At 34.0% G+C, this 20,328-nt stretch overlaps 7 non-coding genes across 7 annotated transcripts; all 7 read right to left on the minus strand.

Moving 5' to 3' along the window:
- Positions 1–3,504: 3,504 nt before the first annotated feature.
- On the minus strand, positions 3,505–3,577 carry TRNAA-AGC (transfer RNA alanine (anticodon AGC)). Its single transcript has one exon. It is a non-coding gene; the product is annotated as a tRNA-Ala (tRNA).
- A 4,089-nt stretch (positions 3,578–7,666) lies between these two features.
- Positions 7,667–7,739, minus strand: TRNAA-AGC (transfer RNA alanine (anticodon AGC)). Its single transcript has one exon. It is a non-coding gene; the product is annotated as a tRNA-Ala (tRNA).
- A 3,399-nt stretch (positions 7,740–11,138) lies between these two features.
- On the minus strand, positions 11,139–11,211 carry TRNAA-AGC (transfer RNA alanine (anticodon AGC)). Its single transcript has one exon. It is a non-coding gene; the product is annotated as a tRNA-Ala (tRNA).
- A 1,501-nt stretch (positions 11,212–12,712) lies between these two features.
- On the minus strand, positions 12,713–12,785 carry TRNAA-AGC (transfer RNA alanine (anticodon AGC)). The gene has a single exon. It is a non-coding gene; the product is annotated as a tRNA-Ala (tRNA).
- A 1,190-nt stretch (positions 12,786–13,975) lies between these two features.
- TRNAA-AGC (transfer RNA alanine (anticodon AGC)) lies at positions 13,976–14,048 on the minus strand. Its single transcript has one exon. It is a non-coding gene; the product is annotated as a tRNA-Ala (tRNA).
- Positions 14,049–15,115: 1,067 nt separating this feature from the next.
- TRNAA-AGC (transfer RNA alanine (anticodon AGC)) lies at positions 15,116–15,188 on the minus strand. The gene has a single exon. It is a non-coding gene; the product is annotated as a tRNA-Ala (tRNA).
- Positions 15,189–19,529: 4,341 nt separating this feature from the next.
- Positions 19,530–19,602, minus strand: TRNAA-AGC (transfer RNA alanine (anticodon AGC)). Its single transcript has one exon. It is a non-coding gene; the product is annotated as a tRNA-Ala (tRNA).
- Between the last annotated feature and the right edge of the window lie 726 nt (positions 19,603–20,328).

The following is a 20,328-nucleotide window of genomic DNA, read 5'->3' on the forward strand; positions in this document are numbered from 1 at the left end:
ACCCCTTTTGTAGGGCTCCTTTTTAGAAATTTACCGGGCTGGTTTTTCATCCCAATCCGCCCCTGTCATCCATTACAGCCACATGATACACAACATGCTGATACAATGTACATCATCTGGGTGTTGCTCAGATAATCATTTTCTGAACTAGCTTAGATTTTATTTTGTATAATACAGCCTCATGCTGGCTGTATTCTACAGTATGAATGGAAAAAGATAACATTTATTGGAATTTGTGCGGTTTACAAATAATGGGGCAGATGTATTAAGCCTTAACAAGAGATAAATGCAATTGTGATAAGGAGAGATAACCGTCCAGCCAATCTGCTCCTTACTGACTTTTTTCAAAAACAGCCTGTAACATGGCAGTTAGTATTTGATTGGCTGGACATTTATCTCTCTTTTTCACCCTTGCATTTATCTCTTATTAAGGTTTAATACATCTGCCATAGTCTGAGATGCTAAGTGAGCTCTTTACCATCTGAGCTAAATCCCCATTGGTGAGTAATATCTTTAAAAAAGGCCATTGGAAAGTCATGTAATAACATATTATAAGGAGTGTCTATCCAAAAATTGTTTGAGTAGTTGGCATAATTAGCTAAGTTTGACTGAATATTTTTATATGTTGCATTAAAAAAAAATCTATTTGTAACGGTGAAGGGTATCTACAAATGAAATGAAAGGATAAAACACTTGGAGAATGCGAGCATTGATCTCGCTACCTCTCGCATGCTAAGCGAGCGCTCTACCATCTGAGCTAATTACCCATTGATGAATGACATTTTTTTAAAAATGGCATTGGGAGATAATTTTCTAACATATTATAAGGTGTCCCTCTTTTTAAATGGTGTGAGTAGTTGACAAAATTAGCTAAGTCTAACTAAATATTTTTATATGTTGCATGACAAAAAACCATTTGTAACTGTGAAGGGTATATAAAAATAAAATGAAAGATTTAAACATTCGGACTGTGAAGGGTATCTACAAATGAAATGAAAGGCTAACACATTTGGAGAATGCGAGCATCCATCTCGCTACCTCTCGCATGCTAAGCGAGCGCTCTACCATCTGAGCTAATTCCCCGTTGACAAATGACACATAAAAAAATGGCATTGGGAGATCATTTACTAACATATTAAAAGGTGTCTCCTTTTAAAATGGTGTGAGTAGTTGTCATAATTAGCTAAGTCTGACTAAATATTTTTATATGTTGCATGAAAAAAAACTATTTGTAACTATGAAGGGTATATACAAATAAAATGAAAGATTAAAACATTTGGACTGTGAAGGGTATTTATAAAGTAAATTAAAGGATAAAATATTAGGAGAATACCTAATACTTCTCACATGCTAAGCGAGTGCTCTACCATCTGAGCTAATTCACCATTAATGATTGATAAATTAAAGAAAAATAGCATTGGGAGATCATTTACTAACATATTATAAGGTATCTCTCTTTTAAAATGGTGTGAGTCGTTGGCATAATTAGCTAAGTCTGACTAAATATTTTTATATGTTGCATGACAAAAAACTATGTGTAACTGTCGAGGGTATATACAAATAAAATAAAAGATTTAAATATTTGGACTGTGAAGGGTATCTACAAATTAAATGAAAGGCTAAAACATTTAGAGAATGCGAGCATTGATCTAGCTCCCTCTCGCATGCTGAGCAAGCGCTCGACCATCTGAGCTAATTCCACATTGATGAAAGACTAGTTCAATAAATGGCATTGTGAGATCATTTACTAACACATTATAAGGTATCTCTCTTTTAAAATGGTGTGAGTAGTTGTCATAATTAGCTAAGTCTGACTAAATATTTTCATATGTTGCATGACAAAATAACTATATGTAACTATGAAGGTTATATACAAACAAAATGGAAGATTAAAACATATGGACTCTGTTGGGTATCTATAAAGTAAATGAAAGGATTAAATATTTGGAGAATACGAGCATCGATCTCGCTACCACTCGCATGCTGAGCTAATTCCCCATAGATGAATGATAAATTCAAAAAAATGGCATTGGGAGATCATTTTTTAACATATTATATGGTGTCTCTCATTTAAAATGGTGTGAGTAGTTGTCATAATTAGCTAAGTCTGACTAAATATTTTTATATTTTGCATGAAAAAAAACTATTTGTTACTGTGAAGGGTATATACAAATAAAATGAAAGATTAAAACATTTGGACTGTGAAGGGTATCTACAAATGAAATGAAAGGATAAATCATTTGGAGAATGCGAGCATCGATCTCGCTACCTCTCGCATGCTAAGCGAGCGCTCTACCATCTGAGGTAATTCCCCATTGATGAAAGACTTTTTAAAAAAATGGCATTGGGAGATGATTTACTAACATATTATAAGGTGTCTCTCTTTTAAAATGGTGTGAGTAGTTGGCATAATTAGCTAAGTCTGACTAAATATTTTTATATGTTGCATGACAAAAAACTATGTGTAACTGTCGAGGGTATATATAAATAAAATGAAAGATTTAAATATTTGGACTGTGAAGGGTATCTACAAATGAAATGAAAGGATAAAACATTTGGAGAATGCGAGCATCGATCTAGTTCCCTCTTGCATGCTAAGCAAGCGCTCGACCATTTGAGCTAATTCAACATTGATGAAAGACTAGTTCAAAAAATGGCATTGGGAGATCATTTACTAACACATTATATGGTGTCTCTCTTTTAAAATGGTGTGAGTAGTTGTCATAATTAGCTAAGTCTGACTAAATATTTTCATATGTTGCATGACAAAAAAACTATATGTAACTATGAAGGTTATATACAAATAAAATGGAAGATTAAAACATTTGGACTGTGAAGGGTATCTATAAAGTAAATGAAAGGATAAAATATTTGGAGAATGCGAGCATCGATCTCGCTACCTCTCACATGCTAAGCGAGCGCTCTACCATCTGAGCTAATTCCCCATTGACGAATAACAATTTCAAAAAAATTGCAATGGGAGATGATTTACTAACATATTATAAGGTGTCTCTCTTTTAAAATGGTGTGAGTAGTTGGCATAATTAGCTAAGTCTGACTAAATATTTTTATATGTTGCATGACAAAAAACTATTTGTAACTGTGAAGGGTATATACAAAAAAAAATGAAAGATTAAAACATTTGGACTGTGAAGGGTATCTACAAATGAAATGAAAGGATAAAACATTTGGAGAATGCGAGCATCGATCTCGCTACCTCTTGCATGCTAAGCGAGCGCTCTACCATCTGAGCTAAGTCCCCATTGATGAAAGACTAGTTCAAAAAATGCCATTGGGAGATAATTTACTAACATATTATAAGGGGTCTCTCTTTTAAAATGGTGTGAGTAGTTGTCATAATTAGCTAAGTCTGACAAAATATTTTTATATGTTGCATGACAAAAAACTATTTGTAACTGTGAAGGGTATATACAAATAAAATTAAAGAATAAAATATTTGGACTGTGAAGGGTATCTACAAATGAAATGAAAGGACAAAACATTTGGAGAATGCGAGCATCGATCTCGCTACCTCTCGCATGCTAAGCGAGCACTCTACCATCTGAGCTAATTCCCCATTAATGAATGACATGTTTAAAAAAATGGCATTGGGAGATCATTTACTAACATATTATAAGGTGTCTCTCTTTTAAAATGGTGTGAGTAGTTGTCATAATTAGCTAAGTCTGAATAAATATTTTTATATGTTGCATGACATAATACTATTTGTAACTGTGAAGGGTATATACAAATAAAATGAAAGATTAAAACATTTGGACTGTGATGGGTATCTACAAATGAAACAAAAGGCTAAATCATTTGGAGAATGGGAGCATCGATCTCGCTACCTCTCGCATGCTAAGCGAGCGCTCTACCATCTGAGCTAATTCCCCATTGATGAATGATAGCTTCAAAAAAATGGCATTGGGAGATGATTTACTAACATATTATAAGGTGTCTTTCTTTTAAAATGGTGTGAGTAGTTGGCATAATTAGCTAAGTCTGACTAAATATTTTATATGTTGCATGACAAAAAACTATTTGTAACTGTGAAGGGTATATACAAATAAAATGAAAGATTAAAACATTTGGACTGTTAAGGGTATCTACAAATGAAATGAAAGGATAAAACATTTGGAGAATGTGAGCATCGATCTCGCTACCTCTCGCATGCTAAGCGAGCGCTTTACCATCTGAGCTAATTCCCCACTAATGAATTACACATTTAAAAAAATGGAATTGGGAGATCATTTTCTAACATATTATAAGGGTTCTCTCATTTAAAATGGTGTGAGTAGTTGTCATAATTAGCTAAGTCTGACTAAATATTTTTATATGTTGCATGAAAAAAAACTATTTGTTACTGTGAAGGGTATATACAAATAAAATGAAAGATTAAAATATTTGGACTGTGAAGAGTATCTACAAATAAAATGAAAGATTAAAACATTTGGACTGTGAAGGGTATCTACAATTGAAATGAAAGGCTAAAACATTTGGAGAATGCGAGCATCAATCTCGCTACCTCTCACATGCTAAGCTAGCGCTCTAACATCTGAGCTAATTCCCCATTGATGAATAACAACTTCAAAAAAATGGCATTGGGAGATGATTTACTAACATATTATAATGTGTCTCTCTTTTAAAATGGTGTGAGTCGTTGGCATAATTAGCTAAGTCTGACTAAATATTTTTATATGTTGCATGACAAAAAACTATTTGTAACTGTGAAGGACATATACAAATAAAATGAAAGATTAAAACATTTGGACTAAATACCTAAGAGTGCCCCTACAACGAGTCTTCTTTTTCTCCATGTGACCAAACATTTGGACTGTAAAGGGTATCTACAAATGAAATGAAAGGATAAATCATTTGGAGAATGCGAGCATCGATCTCGCTATCTCTCGCATGCTAAGAGAGAGCTCTACCATCTGAGCTAATTCCCCATTGATGAAAAACTAGTTAAAAAAATGGCATTGGGAGATCATTTACTAACATATTATAAGGTGTCTCTCTTTTAAAATGGTGTGAGTAGTTGTCATAATTAGCTAAGTCTGACTAAATATTTTTATATGTTGCATGACAAAAAACTATTTGTAATTATGAGGGGTACATACAAATAAAATGAAAGATTAAAAAATTGGACTGTGAAGGGTATCTACAAATGAAATGAAAGTCTAAAACATTTGGAGAATGCGAGCATCGATCTTGCTACCTCTCGCATACTAAGCGAGCGCTCTACCATCTGAGCTAATTCCCCATTTATGAACGACAAGTTCAAAAAAATTGCATTGGGAGATCATTTTCTAACATATTATAAGGTGTCTCTCATTTAAAATGGTGTGAGTAGTTGTCATAATTAGCTAAGTCTGACTAAATATTTTTATATGTTGCATGACATAAAACTATTTGTAACTGTGAAGGGTATATACCATGGGTCCTCAAACTGCGGCCCTCCAGATGTTGTGAAACTACAAATCCCAGCATGCCTTGCCACAGTTTTAACACTCCCTTATAGCTAAACTGTGGCAAGGCATGCTGGGATTTGTAGTTTCACAACATCTGGAGGGCCGCAGTTTGAGGACCCATGGTATATACAAATAAAATGAAAGATTAAAACATTTGGACTGTGAAGGGTATCTACAAATGAAATGAAAGGCTAAATCATTTGGAGAATGCGAGCATCGATCTCGCTACCTCTCGCATGCTAAGCGAGCGCTCTACCATCTGAGATAATTCCCCATTGATGAATGACAACTTCAAAAAAATGGCATTGGGAGATGATTTACTAACATATTATAAGGTGTCTCTCTTTTAAAATGGTGTGAGTAGTTGTCATAATTAGCTAAGTCTGATTAAATATTTTTATATGTTGCATGACAAAAAAATATTTGTAACTGTGAAGGGTATATAAAGATAAAATGAAAGATTAAAACATTTGGACTGTGAAGGGTATCTACAAATGAAATGCTAAATCATTTGGAGAATGCAAGCATCGATCTCGCTACCTCTCGCATGCTAAGCGAGCGCTCTATCATCTGAGCTAATTCCCCATTGATGAATGACAACTTAAAAAAAATGGCATTTGGAGATGATTTACTAACATATTATAAGGTGTCTCTCTTTTAAAATGGTGTGAGTAGTTGTCATAATTAGCTAAGTCTGATTAAAAAATTTTATATGTTGCATGACAAAAAACTATTTGTAACTGTGAAGGGTATATACAAATAAAATGAAAGATTAAAACATTTGGACTGTGAAGGGTATCTACAAATGAAATGAAAGGATAAAACATTTGGAGAAGGCGAGCATCGATCTCGCTAATTCTCGCATGCTAAGCGAGCGCTCTACCATCTGAGCTAATTCCCCATTGATGAATGACAAGTTAAAAAAAAAGGCATTGGGAGATCATTTACTGACATATTATAAGGTGTCTCTCTTTTAAAATTGTGTGAGTAGTTGTCATAATTAGCTAAGTCTGACTAAATATTTTTATATGTTGCATGACAAAAAACTATGTGTAACTGTGAAGGGTATATACAAATAAAATGAAAGATTAAAAAAAATTGGACTGTGAAGGGTATCTACAAATGAAATGAAAGGATAAAACGTTTGGAGAATGCGAGCATAGATTTCGCTACCTCTCGCATGCTAAGCGAGCGCTCTACCATCTGGACTGTGAAGGGTATATATAAAGGAAATGAAAGGATAAAACATTTGGAGAATGCGAGCATCGATCTCGCTACCTCTCGCATGCTAAGCGAGCGCTCTACCATCTGAGATAATTCCCCATTGATGAATGACAAGTTCAAAAAAGGCATTGGGAGATCATTTACTAACATATTATAAGGTGTCTCCCTTTTAAAATGGTGTGAGTAGTTGTCATAATTAGCTAAGTCTGATTAAATATTTTTATATGTTGCATGACAAAAAACTATGTGTAATTGTGAAGGGTATATACAAATAAAATGAAAGATTAAAAAATTTGGACTGTGAAGGGTATCTACAAATGAAATGAAAGGATAAAAAGTTTGGAGAATGCGAGCATAGAACTCGCTACCTCTCGCATGCTAAGCGAGCGCTCTACCATCTGAGCTAATTCCCCATTGATGAATGACAAGTTCAAAAAAAAGGCATTGGGAGATCATTTACTAACATATTATAAGGTGTCTCTCTTTTAAAATGGTGTGAGTCGTTGGCATAATTAGCTAAGTCTGACTAAATATTTTTATATGTTGCATGACAAAAAACTATGTGTAACTGTGAAGGGTATATACAAATAAAATGAAAGATTAAAACATTTGGACTGTGAAGGGTATCTACAAATGAAATGAAAGGATAAAACATTTGGAGAATGCGAGCATAGATTTTGCTATCTCTCGCATGCTAAGCGAGCGCTCTACCATCTGAGATAATTCCCCATTGATGAATGACAAGTTCAAAAAAAGGCATTGGGAGATCATTTACTAACATATTATAAGGTGTCTCTCTTTTAAAATGGTGTGAGTAGTTGTCATAATTAGCTAAGTCTGATTAAATATTTTTATATGTTGCATGACAAAAAAATATTTGTAACTGTGAAGGGTATATACAAATAAAATGAAAGATTAAAACATTTGGACTGTGAAGGGTATCTACAAATGAAATGAAAGGATAAAACATTTGGAGAATGCGAGCATCGATCTCGCTACCTCTCGCATGCTAAGCGAGCGCTCTACCATCTGAGCTAATTCCCCATTGATGAAGGACAAGTTAAAAAAAATGGCATTGGGAGATGATTTACTAACATATTATAAGGTGTCTCTCTTTTAAAATGGTGTGAGTAGTTGTCATAATTAGCTAAGTCTGATTAAATATTTTTATATGTTGCATGACAAAAAACTATTTGTAACTGTGAAGGGTATATACAAATAAAATGAAAGATTAAAACATTTGGACTGTGAAGGGTATCTACAAATGAAACGAAAGGCTAAATCATTTGGAGAATGCAAGCATCGATCTCGCTACCTCTCGCATGCAAAGCGAGCGCTCTACCATCTGAGCTAATTCCCCATTGATGAATGACAACTTTAAAAAAATGGCATAGGGAGGTGATTTACTAACATATTATAAGGTGTCTCTCTTTTAAAATGGTGTGAGTAGTTGTCATAATTAGCTAAGTCTGATTAAATATTTTTATATGTTGCATGACAAAAAAATATTTGTAACTGTGAAGGGTATATACAAATAAAATGAAAGATTAAAACATTTGGACGGTGAAGGGTATCTACAAATGAAATGAAAGGATAAATCATTTGGAGAATGCGAGCATCGATCTCACTACCTCTCGCATGCTAAGCGAGCGCTCTACCATCTGAGCTAATTCCCCACTGATGAAGGACAAGTTCAAAAAAATGGCATTGGGAGATGATTTACTAACATATTATAAGGTGTCTCTCTTTTAAAATGGTGTGAGTAGTTGTCATAATTAGCTAAGTCTGATTAACAATTTTTATATGTTGCATGACAAAAAACTATTTGTAACTGTGAAGGGTATATACAAATAAAATGAAAGATTAAAACATTTGGACTGTAAAGGGTATCTACAAATAAAATGAAAGGCTAAATCATTTGGAGAATGCGAGCATCAATCTCGCTACCTCTCGCATGCTAAGCGAGCGCTCTACCATCTGAGCTAATTCCCCATTGATGAATGACAACTTCAAAAAAATGGCATTGGGAGATGATTTACTAACATATTATAAAGTGTCTCTCTTTTAAAATGGTGTAAGTAGTTGTCATAATTAGCTAAGTCTGATTAAATATTTTTATATGTTGCATGACAAAAAACTATTTGTAACTGTGAAGGGTATATACAAATAAAATGAAAGATTAAAACATTTGGACTGTGAAGGTTATCTACAAATGAAAAGAAAGGATAAAACATTTGGAGAATGCGAGCATAGATCTCGCTACCTCTCGCATGCTAAGCGAGCGCTCTACCATCTGAGATAATTCCCCATTGATGAATGACAAGTTCAAAAAAAGGCATTGGGAGATCATTTACTAACATATTATAAGGTGTCTCTCTTTTAAAATGGTGTGAGTCGTTGGCATAATTAGCTAAGTCTGACTAAATATTTTTATATGTTGCATGACAAAAAACTACAGTATGTGTAACTGTGAAGGGTATATACAAATAAAATGAAAGATTAAAACATTTGGACTGTGAAGGGTATCTACAAATGAAATGAAAGGATAAAACATTTGGAGAATGCAAGCATAGATTTTGCTACCTCTCGCATGCTAAGCGAGCGCTCTACCATCTGAGATAATTCCCCATTGATGAATGACAAGTTCAAAAAAAGGCATTGGGAGATCATTTACTAACATATTATAAGGTGTCTCTCTTTTAAAATGGTGTGAGTAGTTGTCATAATTAGCTAAGTCTGATTAAATATTTTTATATGTTGCATGACAAAAAAATATTTGTAACTGTGAAGGGTATATACAAATAAAATGAAAGATTAAAACATTTGAACTGTGAAGGGTATCTACAAATGAAATGAAAGGATAAAACATTTGGAGAATGCGAGCACAGATCTCGCTACCTCTCGCATGCTAAGCGAGCGCTCTACCATCTGAGCTAATTCCCCATTGATGAATGACAAATTCAAAAAAAAGGCATTGGGAGATCATTTACTAACATATTATAAGGTGTCTCTCTTTTAAAATGGTGTGAGTCGTTGGCATAATTAGCTAAGTCTGACTAAATATTTTTATATGTTGCATGACAAAAAACTATGTGTAACTGTGAAGGGTATATACAAATAAAATGAAAGATTAAAACATTTGGACTGTGAAGGGTATCTACAAATGAAATGAAAGGATAAAACATTTGGAGAATGCGAGCATAGATTTTGCTATCTCTCGCATGCTAAGCGAGCGCTCTACCATCTGAGATAATTCCCCATTGATGAATGACAAGTTCAAAAAAAGGCATTGGGAGATCATTTACTAACATATTATAAGGTGTCTCTCTTTTAAAATGGTGTGAGTAGTTGTCATAATTAGCTAAGTCTGATTAAATATTTTTATATGTTGCATGACAAAAAAATATTTGTAACTGTGAAGGGTACATACAAATAAAATGAAAGATTAAAACATTTGGACTGTGAAGGGTATCTACAAATGAAACGAAAGGCTAAATCATTTGGAGAATGCAAGCATCGATCTCGCTACCTCTCGCATGCAAAGCGAGCGCTCTACCATCTGAGCTAATTCCCCATTGATGAATGACAACTTTAAAAAAATGGCATAGGGAGGTGATTTACTAACATATTATAAGGTGTCTCTCTTTTAAAATGGTGTGAGTAGTTGTCATAATTAGCTAAGTCTGATTAAATATTTTTATATGTTGCATGACAAAAAACTATTTGTAACTGTGAAGGGTATATACAAATAAAATGAAAGATTAAAACATTTGAACTGTGAAGGGTATCTACAAATGAAATGAAAGGATAAAACATTTGGAGAATGCGAGCATAGATCTCGCTACCTCTCGCATGCTAAGCGAGCGCTCTACCATCTGAGCTAATTACCCATTGATGAATAACAAGTTAAAAAAAAAGGCATTGGGAGATCATTTACTAACATATTATAAGGTGTCTCTCTTTTAAAATGGTGTGAGTCGTTGGCATAATTAGCTAAGTCTGACTAAATATTTTTATATGTTGCATGACAAAAAACTATGTGTAACTGTGAAGGGTATATACAAATAAAATGAAAGATTAAAACATTTGGACTGTGAAGGGTATCTACAAATGAAATAAAAGGATAAAACATTTGGAGAATGCGAGCATAGATTTTGCTATCTCTCGCATGCTAAGCGAGCGCTCTACCATCTGAGATAATTCCCCATTGATGAATGACAAGTTCAAAAAAAGGCATTGGGAGATCATTTACTAACATATTATAAGGTGTCTCTCTTTTAAAATGGTGTGAGTAGTTGTCATAATTAGCTAAGTCTGATTAAATATTTTTATATGTTGCATGACAAAAAAATATTTGTAACTGTGAAGGGTATATACAAATTAAATGAAAGATTAAAACATTTGGACTGTGAAGGGTATCTACAAATGAAATGATAAAACATTTGGAGAATGCGAGCATCGATCTCGCTACCTCTCGCATGCTAAGCGAGCGCTCTACCGTCTGAGCTAATTCCCCATTGATGAAGGACAAGTTAAAAAAAATGGCATTGGGACATGATTTACTAACATATTATAAGGTGTCTCTCTTTTAAAATGGTGTGAGTAGTTGTCATAATTAGCTAAGTCTGATTAAATATTTTTATATGTTGCATGACAAAAAACTATTTGTAACTGTGAAGGGTATATACAAATAAAATGAAAGATTAAAACATTTGGACTGTGAAGGGTATCTACAAATGAAACGAAAGGCTAAATCATTTGGAGAATGCAAGCATCGATCTCGCTACCTCTCGCATGCAAAGCGAGCGCTCTACCATCTGAGCTAATTCCCCATTGATGAATGACAACTTTAAAAAAATGGCATAGGGAGGTGATTTACTAACATATTATAAGGTGTCTCTCTTTTAAAATGGTGTGAGTAGTTGTCATAATTAGCTAAGTCTGATTAAATATTTTTATATGTTGCATGACAAAAAACTATTTGTAACTGTGAAGGGTATATACAAATAAAATGAAAGATTAAAACATTTGAACTGTGAAGGGTATCTACAAATGAAATGAAAGGATAAAACATTTGGAGAATGCGAGCATAGATCTCGCTACCTCTCGCATGCTAAGCGAGCGCTCTACCATCTGAGCTAATTCCCCATTGATCAATGACAAGTTCAAAAAAAAGGCATTGGGAGATCATTTACTAACATATTATAAGGTGTCTCTCTTTTAAAATGGTGTGAGTCGTTGGCATAATTAGCTAAGTCTGACTAAATATTTTTATATGTTGCATGACAAAAAACTATTTGTAACTGTGAAGGGTATATACAAATAAAATGAAAGATTAAAACATTTGAACTGTGAAGGGTATCTACAAATGAAATGAAAGGATAAAACATTTGGAGAATGCGAGCATAGATCTCGCTACCTCTCGCATGCTAAGCGAGCGCTCTACCATCTGAGCTAATTACCCATTGATGAATAACAAGTTCAAAAAAAAGGCATTGGGAGATCATTTACTAACATATTATAAGGTGTCTCTCTTTTAAAATGGTGTGAGTCGTTGGCATAATTAGCTAAGTCTGACTAAATATTTTTATATGTTGCATGACAAAAAACTATGTGTAACTGTGAAGGGTATATACAAATAAAATGAAAGATTAAAACATTTGGACTGTGAAGGGTATCTACAAATGAAATGAAAGGATAAAACATTTGGAGAATGCGAGCATAGATTTTGCTATCTCTCGCATGCTAAGCGAGCGCTCTACCATCTGAGATAATTCCCCATTGATGAATGACAAGTTCAAAAAAAGGCATTGGGAGATCATTTACTAACATATTATAAGGTGTCTCTCTTTTAAAATGGTGTGAGTAGTTGTCATAATTAGCTAAGTCTGATTAAATATTTTTATATGTTGCATGACAAAAAAATATTTGTAACTGTGAAGGGTATATACAAATAAAATGAAAGATTAAAACATTTGGACTGTGAAGGGTATCTACAAATGAAATGATAAAACATTTGGAGAATGCGAGCATCGATCTCGCTACCTCTCGCATGCTAAGCGAGCGCTCTACCGTCTGAGCTAATTCCCCATTGATGAAGGACAAGTTAAAAAAAATGGCATTGGGAGATGATTTACTAACATATTATAAGGTGTCTCTCTTTTAAAATGGTGTGAGTAGTTGTCATAATTAGCTAAGTCTGATTAAATATTTTTATATGTTGCATGACAAAAAACTATTTGTAACTGTGAAGGGTATATACAAATAAAATGAAAGATTAAAACATTTGGACTGTGAAGGGTATCTACAAATGAAACGAAAGGCTAAATCATTTGGAGAATGCAAGCATCGATCTCGCTACCTCTCGCATGCAAAGCGAGCGCTCTACCATCTGAGCTAATTCCCCATTGATGAATGACAACTTTAAAAAAATGGCATAGGGAGGTGATTTACTAACATATTATAAGGTGTCTCTCTTTTAAAATGGTGTGAGTAGTTGTCATAATTAGCTAAGTCTGATTAAATATTTTTATATGTTGCATGACAAAAAACTATTTGTAACTGTGAAGGGTATATACAAATAAAATGAAAGATTAAAACATTTGAACTGTGAAGGGTATCTACAAATGAAATGAAAGGATAAAACATTTGGAGAATGCGAGCATAGATCTCGCTACCTCTCGCATGCTAAGCGAGCGCTCTACCATCTGAGCTAATTCCCCATTGATCAATGACAAGTTCAAAAAAAAGGCATTGGGAGATCATTTACTAACATATTATAAGGTGTCTCTCTTTTAAAATGGTGTGAGTCGTTGGCATAATTAGCTAAGTCTGACTAAATATTTTTATATGTTGCATGACAAAAAACTATGTGTAACTGTGAAGGGTATATACAAATAAAATGAAAGATTAAAACATTTGGACTGTGAAGGGTATCTACAAATGAAATGAAAGGATAAAACATTTGGAGAATGCGAGCATAGATTTTGCTATCTCTCGCATGCTAAGCGAGCGCTCTACCATCTGAGATAATTCCCCATTGATGAATGACAAGTTCAAAAAAAGGCATTGGGAGATCATTTACTAACATATTATAAGGTGTCTCTCTTTTAAAATGGTGTGAGTAGTTGTCATAATTAGCTAAGTCTGATTAAATATTTTTATATGTTGCATGACAAAAAAATATTTGTAACTGTGAAGGGTATATACAAATAAAATGAAAGATTAAAACATTTGGACTGTGAAGGGTATCTACAAATGAAATGAAAGGATAAAACATTTGGAGAATGCGAGCATCGATCTCGCTACCTCTCGCATGCTAAGCGAGCGCTCTACCATCTGAGCTAATTCCCCATTGATGAAGGACAAGTTAAAAAAAATGGCATTGGGAGATGATTTACTAACATATTATAAGGTGTCTCTCTTTTAAAATGGTGTGAGTAGTTGTCATAATTAGCTAAGTCTGATTAAATATTTTTATATGTTGCATGACAAAAAACTATTTGTAACTGTGAAGGGTATATACCAGGCATTCCCAACCATGGTCCTCAAGGCACACCAACAGTGCAGGTTTTAGTGATATCCAGGCTTCAGCACAGATGGTTTAATCAGAATCCCTCAGATACTAATTAAGTCACCTGTGCTCAAGCCTGGATATCTACAAAACCTGCACTGTTGGTGTGCCGTGAGGACCGTGGTTGGGAATGCCTGGTATATACAAATAAAATGAAAGATTAAAACATTTGGACTGTGAAGGGTATCTACAAATGAAACGAAAGGCTAAATCATTTGGAGAATGCAAGCATCGATCTCGCTACCTCTCGCATGCAAAGCGAGCGCTCTACCATCTGAGCTAATTCCCCATTGATGAATGACAACTTTAAAAAAATGGCATAGGGAGGTGATTTACTAACATATTATAAGGTGTCTCTATTTTAAAATGGTGTGAGTAGTTGTCATAATTAGCTAAGTCTGATTAAATATTTTTATATGTTGCATGACAAAAAACTATTTGTAACTGTGAAGGGTATATACAAATAAAATGAAAGATTAAAACATTTGAACTGTGAAGGGTATCTACAAATGAAATGAAAGGATAAAACATTTGGAGAATGCGAGCATAGATCTCGCTACCTCTCGCATGCTAAGCGAGCGCTCTACCATCTGAGCTAATTCCCCATTGATGAATGACAAGTTAAAAAAAAGGCATTGGGAGATCATTTACTAACATATTATAAGGTGTCTCTCTTTTAAAATGGTGTAAGTAGTTGTCATAATTAGCTAAGTCTGACTAAATATTTTTATATGTTGCATGACAAAAAAATATTTGTAACTGTGAAGGGTATATACAAATAAAATGAAAGATTAAAACATTTGGACGGTGAAGGGTATCTACAAATGAAATGAAAAGATAAATCATTTGGAGAATGCGAGCATCGATCTCGCTACCTCTCGCATGCTAAGCGAGCGCTCTACCATCTGAGCTAATTCCCCACTGATGAAGGACAAGTTCAAAAAAATGGCATTGGGAGATGATTTACTAACATATTATAAGGTGTCTCTCTTTTAAAATGGTGTGAGTAGTTGTCATAATTAGCTAAGTCTGATTAAATATTTTTATATGTTGCATGACAAAAAACTATTTGTAACTGTGAAGGGTATATACAAATAAAATGAAAGATTAAAACATTTGGACTGTGAAGGGTATCTACAAATGAAAAGAAAGGATAAAACATTTGGAGAATGCGAGCATAGATCTCGCTACCTCTCACATGCTAAGCGAGCGCTTTACCATCTGAGATAATTCCCCATTGATGAATGACAAGTTCAAAAAAAGGCATTGGGAGATCATTTACTAACATATTATAAGGTGTCTCTCTTTTAAAATGGTGTGAGTCGTTGGCATAATTAGCTAAGTCTGACTAAATATTTTGATATGTTGCATGACAAAAAACTATGTGTAACTGTGAAGGGTATATACAAATAAAATGAAAGATTAAAACATTTGGACTGTGAAGGGTATCTACAAATGAAATGAAAGGATAAAACATTTGGAGAATGCGAGCATAGATTTTGCTACCTCTCGCATGCTAAGCGAGCGCTCTAGCATCTGAGATAATTCCCCATTGATGAATGACAAGTTCAAAAAAAGGCATTGGGAGATCATTTACTAACATATTATAAGGTGTCTCTCTTTTAAAATGGTGTGAGTAGTTGTCATAATTAGCTAAGTCTGATTAAATATTTTTATATGTTGCATGACAAAAAAATATTTGTAACTGTGAAGGGTATATAAAGATAAAATGAAAGATTAAAACATTTGGACTGTGAAGGGTATCTACAAATGAAATGAAAGGCTAAATCATTTGGAGAATGCGAGCATCGATCTCGCTACCTCTCGCATGCTAAGCGAGCGCTCTATCATCTGAGCTAATTCCCCATTGATGAATGACAACTTAAAAAAAATGGCATTTGGAGATGATTTACTAACATATTATAAGGTGTCTCTCTTTTAAAATGGTGTGAGTAGTTGTCATAATTAGCTAAGTCTGATTAAATATTTTTATATGTTGCATGACAAAAAACTATTTGTAACTGTGAAGGGTATATACAAATAAAATGAAAGATTAAAACATTTGGACTGTGAAGGGTATCTACAAATGAAATGAAAGGATAAAACATTTGGAGAAGGCGAGCATCGATCTCGCTAACTCCCGCATGCTAAGCGAGCGCTCTACCATCTGAGCTAATTCCCCATTGATGAATGACAAGTTCAAAAAAAAGGCATTGGGAGATCATTTACTGACATATTATAAGGTGTCTCTCTTTTAAAATTGTGTGAGTAGTTGTCATAATTAGCTAAGTCTGACTAAATATTTTTATATGTTGCATGACAAAAAACTATGTGTAACTGTGAAGGGTATATACAAATAAAATGAAAGATTAAAAAAAATGGACTGTGAAGGGTATCTACAAATGAAATGAAAGGATAAAACGTTTGGAGAATGCGAGCATAGATTTCGCTACCTCTCGCATGCTAAGCGAGCGCTCTACCATCTGGACTGTGAAGGGTATCTATAAAGGAAATGAAAGGATAAAACATTTGGAGAATGCGAGCATCGATCTCGCTACCTCTCGCATGCTAAGCGAGCGCTCTACCATCTGAGATAATTCCACATTGATGAATGACAAGTTCAAAAAAAGGCATTGGGAGATCATTTACTAACATATTATAAGGTGTCTCCCTTTTAAAATGGTGTGAGTAGTTGTCATAATTAGCTAAGTCTGATTAAATATTTTTATATGTTGCATGACAAAAAACTATGTGTAACTGTGAAGGGTATATACAAATAAAATGAAAGATTAAAAAATTTGGACTGTGAAGGGTATCTACAAATGAAATGAAAGGATAAAAAGTTTGGAGAATGCGAGCATAGAACTCGCTACCTCTCGCATGCTAAGCGAGCGCTCTACCATCTGGACTGTGAAGGGTATCTATAAAGGAAATGAAAGGATAAAACATTTGGAGAATGCGAGCATCGATCTCGCTACCTCTCGCATGCTAAGCGAGCGCTCTACCATCTGAGATAATTCCCCATTGATGAATGACAAGTTCAAAAAAAGGCATTGGGAGATCATTTACTAACATATTATAAGGTGTCTCTCTTTTAAAATGGTGTGAGTAGTTGTCATAATTAGCTAAGTCTGACTAAATATTTTTATATGTTGCATGACAAAAAACTATTTGTAACTGTGAAGGGTATATACAAATAAAATGAAAGATTAAAACATTTGGACTGTGAAGGGTATCTACAAATGAAATGAAAGGATAAAACATTTGGAGAATGCGAGCATCGACCTCGCTACCTCTCGCATGCTAAGCGAGCGCTCTACCATCTGAGATAATTCCCCATTAATGAATAACTGTTTAAAAAAAGGCATTGGGAGATCATTTACTAACATATTATAAGGTGTCTTTCTTTTAAAATGGTGTGAGTAGTTGTCATAATTAGCTAAGTCTGATTAAATATTTTTATATGTTGCATGACAAAAAACTATTTGTAACTGTGAAGGGTATATACAAATAAAATGAAAGATTAAAACATTTGGACTGTGAAGGGTATCTACAAATGAAATGAAAGGATAAAACATTTGGAGAAGGCGAGCATCGATCTCGCTAACTCTCGCATGCTAAGCGAGCGCTCTACCATCTGAGCTAATTCCCCATTGATGAATGACAAGTTCAAAAAAAAGGCATTGGGAGATCATTTACTGACATATTATAAGGTGTCTCTCTTATAAAATTGTGTGAGTAGTTGTCATAATTAGCTAAGTCTGACTAAATATTTTTATATGTTGCATGACAAAAAACTATGTGTAACTGTGAAGGGTATATACAAATAAAATGAAAGATTAAAAAAATTGGACTGTGAAGGGTATCTACAAATGAAATGAAAGGATAAAACGTTTGGAGAATGCGAGCATATATTTCGCTACCTCTCGCATGCTAAGCGAGCGCTCTACCATCTGGACTGTGAATGGTATCTATAAAGGAAATGAAAGGATAAAACATTTGGAGAATGCGAGCATCGATCTCGCTACCTCTCGCATGCTAAGCGAGCGCTCTACCATCTGAGATAATTCCCCATTGATGAATGACAAGTTCAAAAAAAGGCATTGGGAGATCATTTACTAACATATTATAAGGTGTCTCCCTTTTAAAATGGTGTGAGTAGTTGTCATAATTAGCTAAGTCTGATTAAATATTTGTATATGTTGCATGATAAAAAACTATTTGTAACTGTGAAGGGTATATACAAATAAAATGAAAGATTAAAACATTTCAACTGTGAAGGGTATCTATAAAGGAAATGAAAGGATAAAACACTTGGAGAAAGCGAGCATCGATCTCGCTACCTCTCGCATGCTAAGGGAGCGCTCTTCCATCTGAGTTAATTCCCCATTGATGAAAGACTAGTTCAAAAAATGGCATTGGGAGATCATTTACTAACATATTATAAGGTGTCTTTCTTTTAAAATGGTGTGAGTAGTTGTCATAATTAGCTAAGTCTGATTAAATATTTTTATATGTTGCATGACAAAAAACTATTTGTAACTGTGAAGGGTATATACAAATAAAATGAAAGATTAAAACATTTGAACTGTAAAGGGTATCTACAAATAAAATGAAAGGCTAAATCATTTGGAGAATGCGAGCTTCAATCTCGCTACCTCTCGCATGCTAATTGAGCGCTCTACAATCTGAGCTAATTCCCCATTGATGAACGACAACTTCAAAAAAATGGCATTGGGAGATGATTTACTAACATATTATAAGGTGTCTCTCTTTCAAAATGGAGTGAGTAGTTGTCATAATTAGCTAAGACAGACTAAATATTTTTATATGTTGCATGACAAAAAACTATTTGTAACTGTGAAGGGTATATACAAATAAAATGAAAGATTAAAACATTTGGACTGTGAAGGGTATCTACAAATGAAATGAAAGGATAAAACATTTGGAGAATGCGAGCATAGATTTTGCTATCTCTCGCATGCTAAGCGAGCGCTCTACCATCTGAGATAATTCCCCATTGATGAATGACAAGTTCAAAAAAAGGCATTGGGAGATCATTTACTAACATATTATAAGGTGTCTCTCTTTTAAAATGGTGTGAGTAGTTGTCATAATTAGCTAAGTCTGATTAAATATTTTTATATGTTGCATTACAAAAAAATATTTGTAACTGTGAAGGGTATATACAAATAAAATGAAAGATTAAAACATTTGGACTGTGAAGGGTATCTACAAATGAAATGAAAGGATAAAACATTTGGAGAATGCGAGCATCGATCTCGCTACCTCTCGCATGCTAAGCGAGCGCTCTACCATCTGAGCTAATTCCCCATTGAGGAAGGACAAGTTAAAAAAAATGGCATTGGGAGATGATTTACTAACATATTATAAAGTGTCTCTCTTTTAAAATGGTGTAAGTAGTTGTCATAATTAGCTAAGTCTGATTAAATATTTTTATATGTTGCATGACAAAAAAATATTTATAACTGTGAAGGGTATATACAAATAAAATGAAAGATTAAAACATTTGGACTGTGAAGGGTATCTACAAATGAAAAGAAAGGATAAAACATTTGGAGAATGCGAGCATAGATCTCGCTACCTCTCGCATGCTAAGCGAGCGCTCTACCATCTGAGATAATTCCCCATTTGGGGAATTTGGACTGTAAAGGGTATCTACAAATAAAATGAAAGGCTAAATTATTTGGAGAATGCGAGCATCAATCTCGCTACCTCTCGCATGCTAAGCGAGCGCTCTACAATCTGAGCTAATTCCCCATTGATGAATGACAACTTCAAAAAAATGGCATTGGGAGATGATTTACTAACATATTATAAGGTGTCTCTCTTTTAAAATGGTGTGAGTAGTTGTCATAATTAGCTAAGTCTGATTAAATATTTTTATATGTTGCATGACAAAAAACTATTTGTAACTGTGAAGGGTATATACAAATAAAATGAAAGATTAAAACATTTGGACTGTGAAGGGTATCTACAAATGAAATGAAAGGATAAAACATTTGGAGAATGCGAGCATAGATCTCGCTACCTCTCGCA

Source organism: Crinia signifera, chromosome 3 (assembly GCF_055691185.1).
Source record: "Crinia signifera chromosome 3, ASM5569118v1, whole genome shotgun sequence".
Taxonomy (NCBI): Eukaryota; Metazoa; Chordata; class Amphibia; order Anura; family Myobatrachidae; genus Crinia; species Crinia signifera.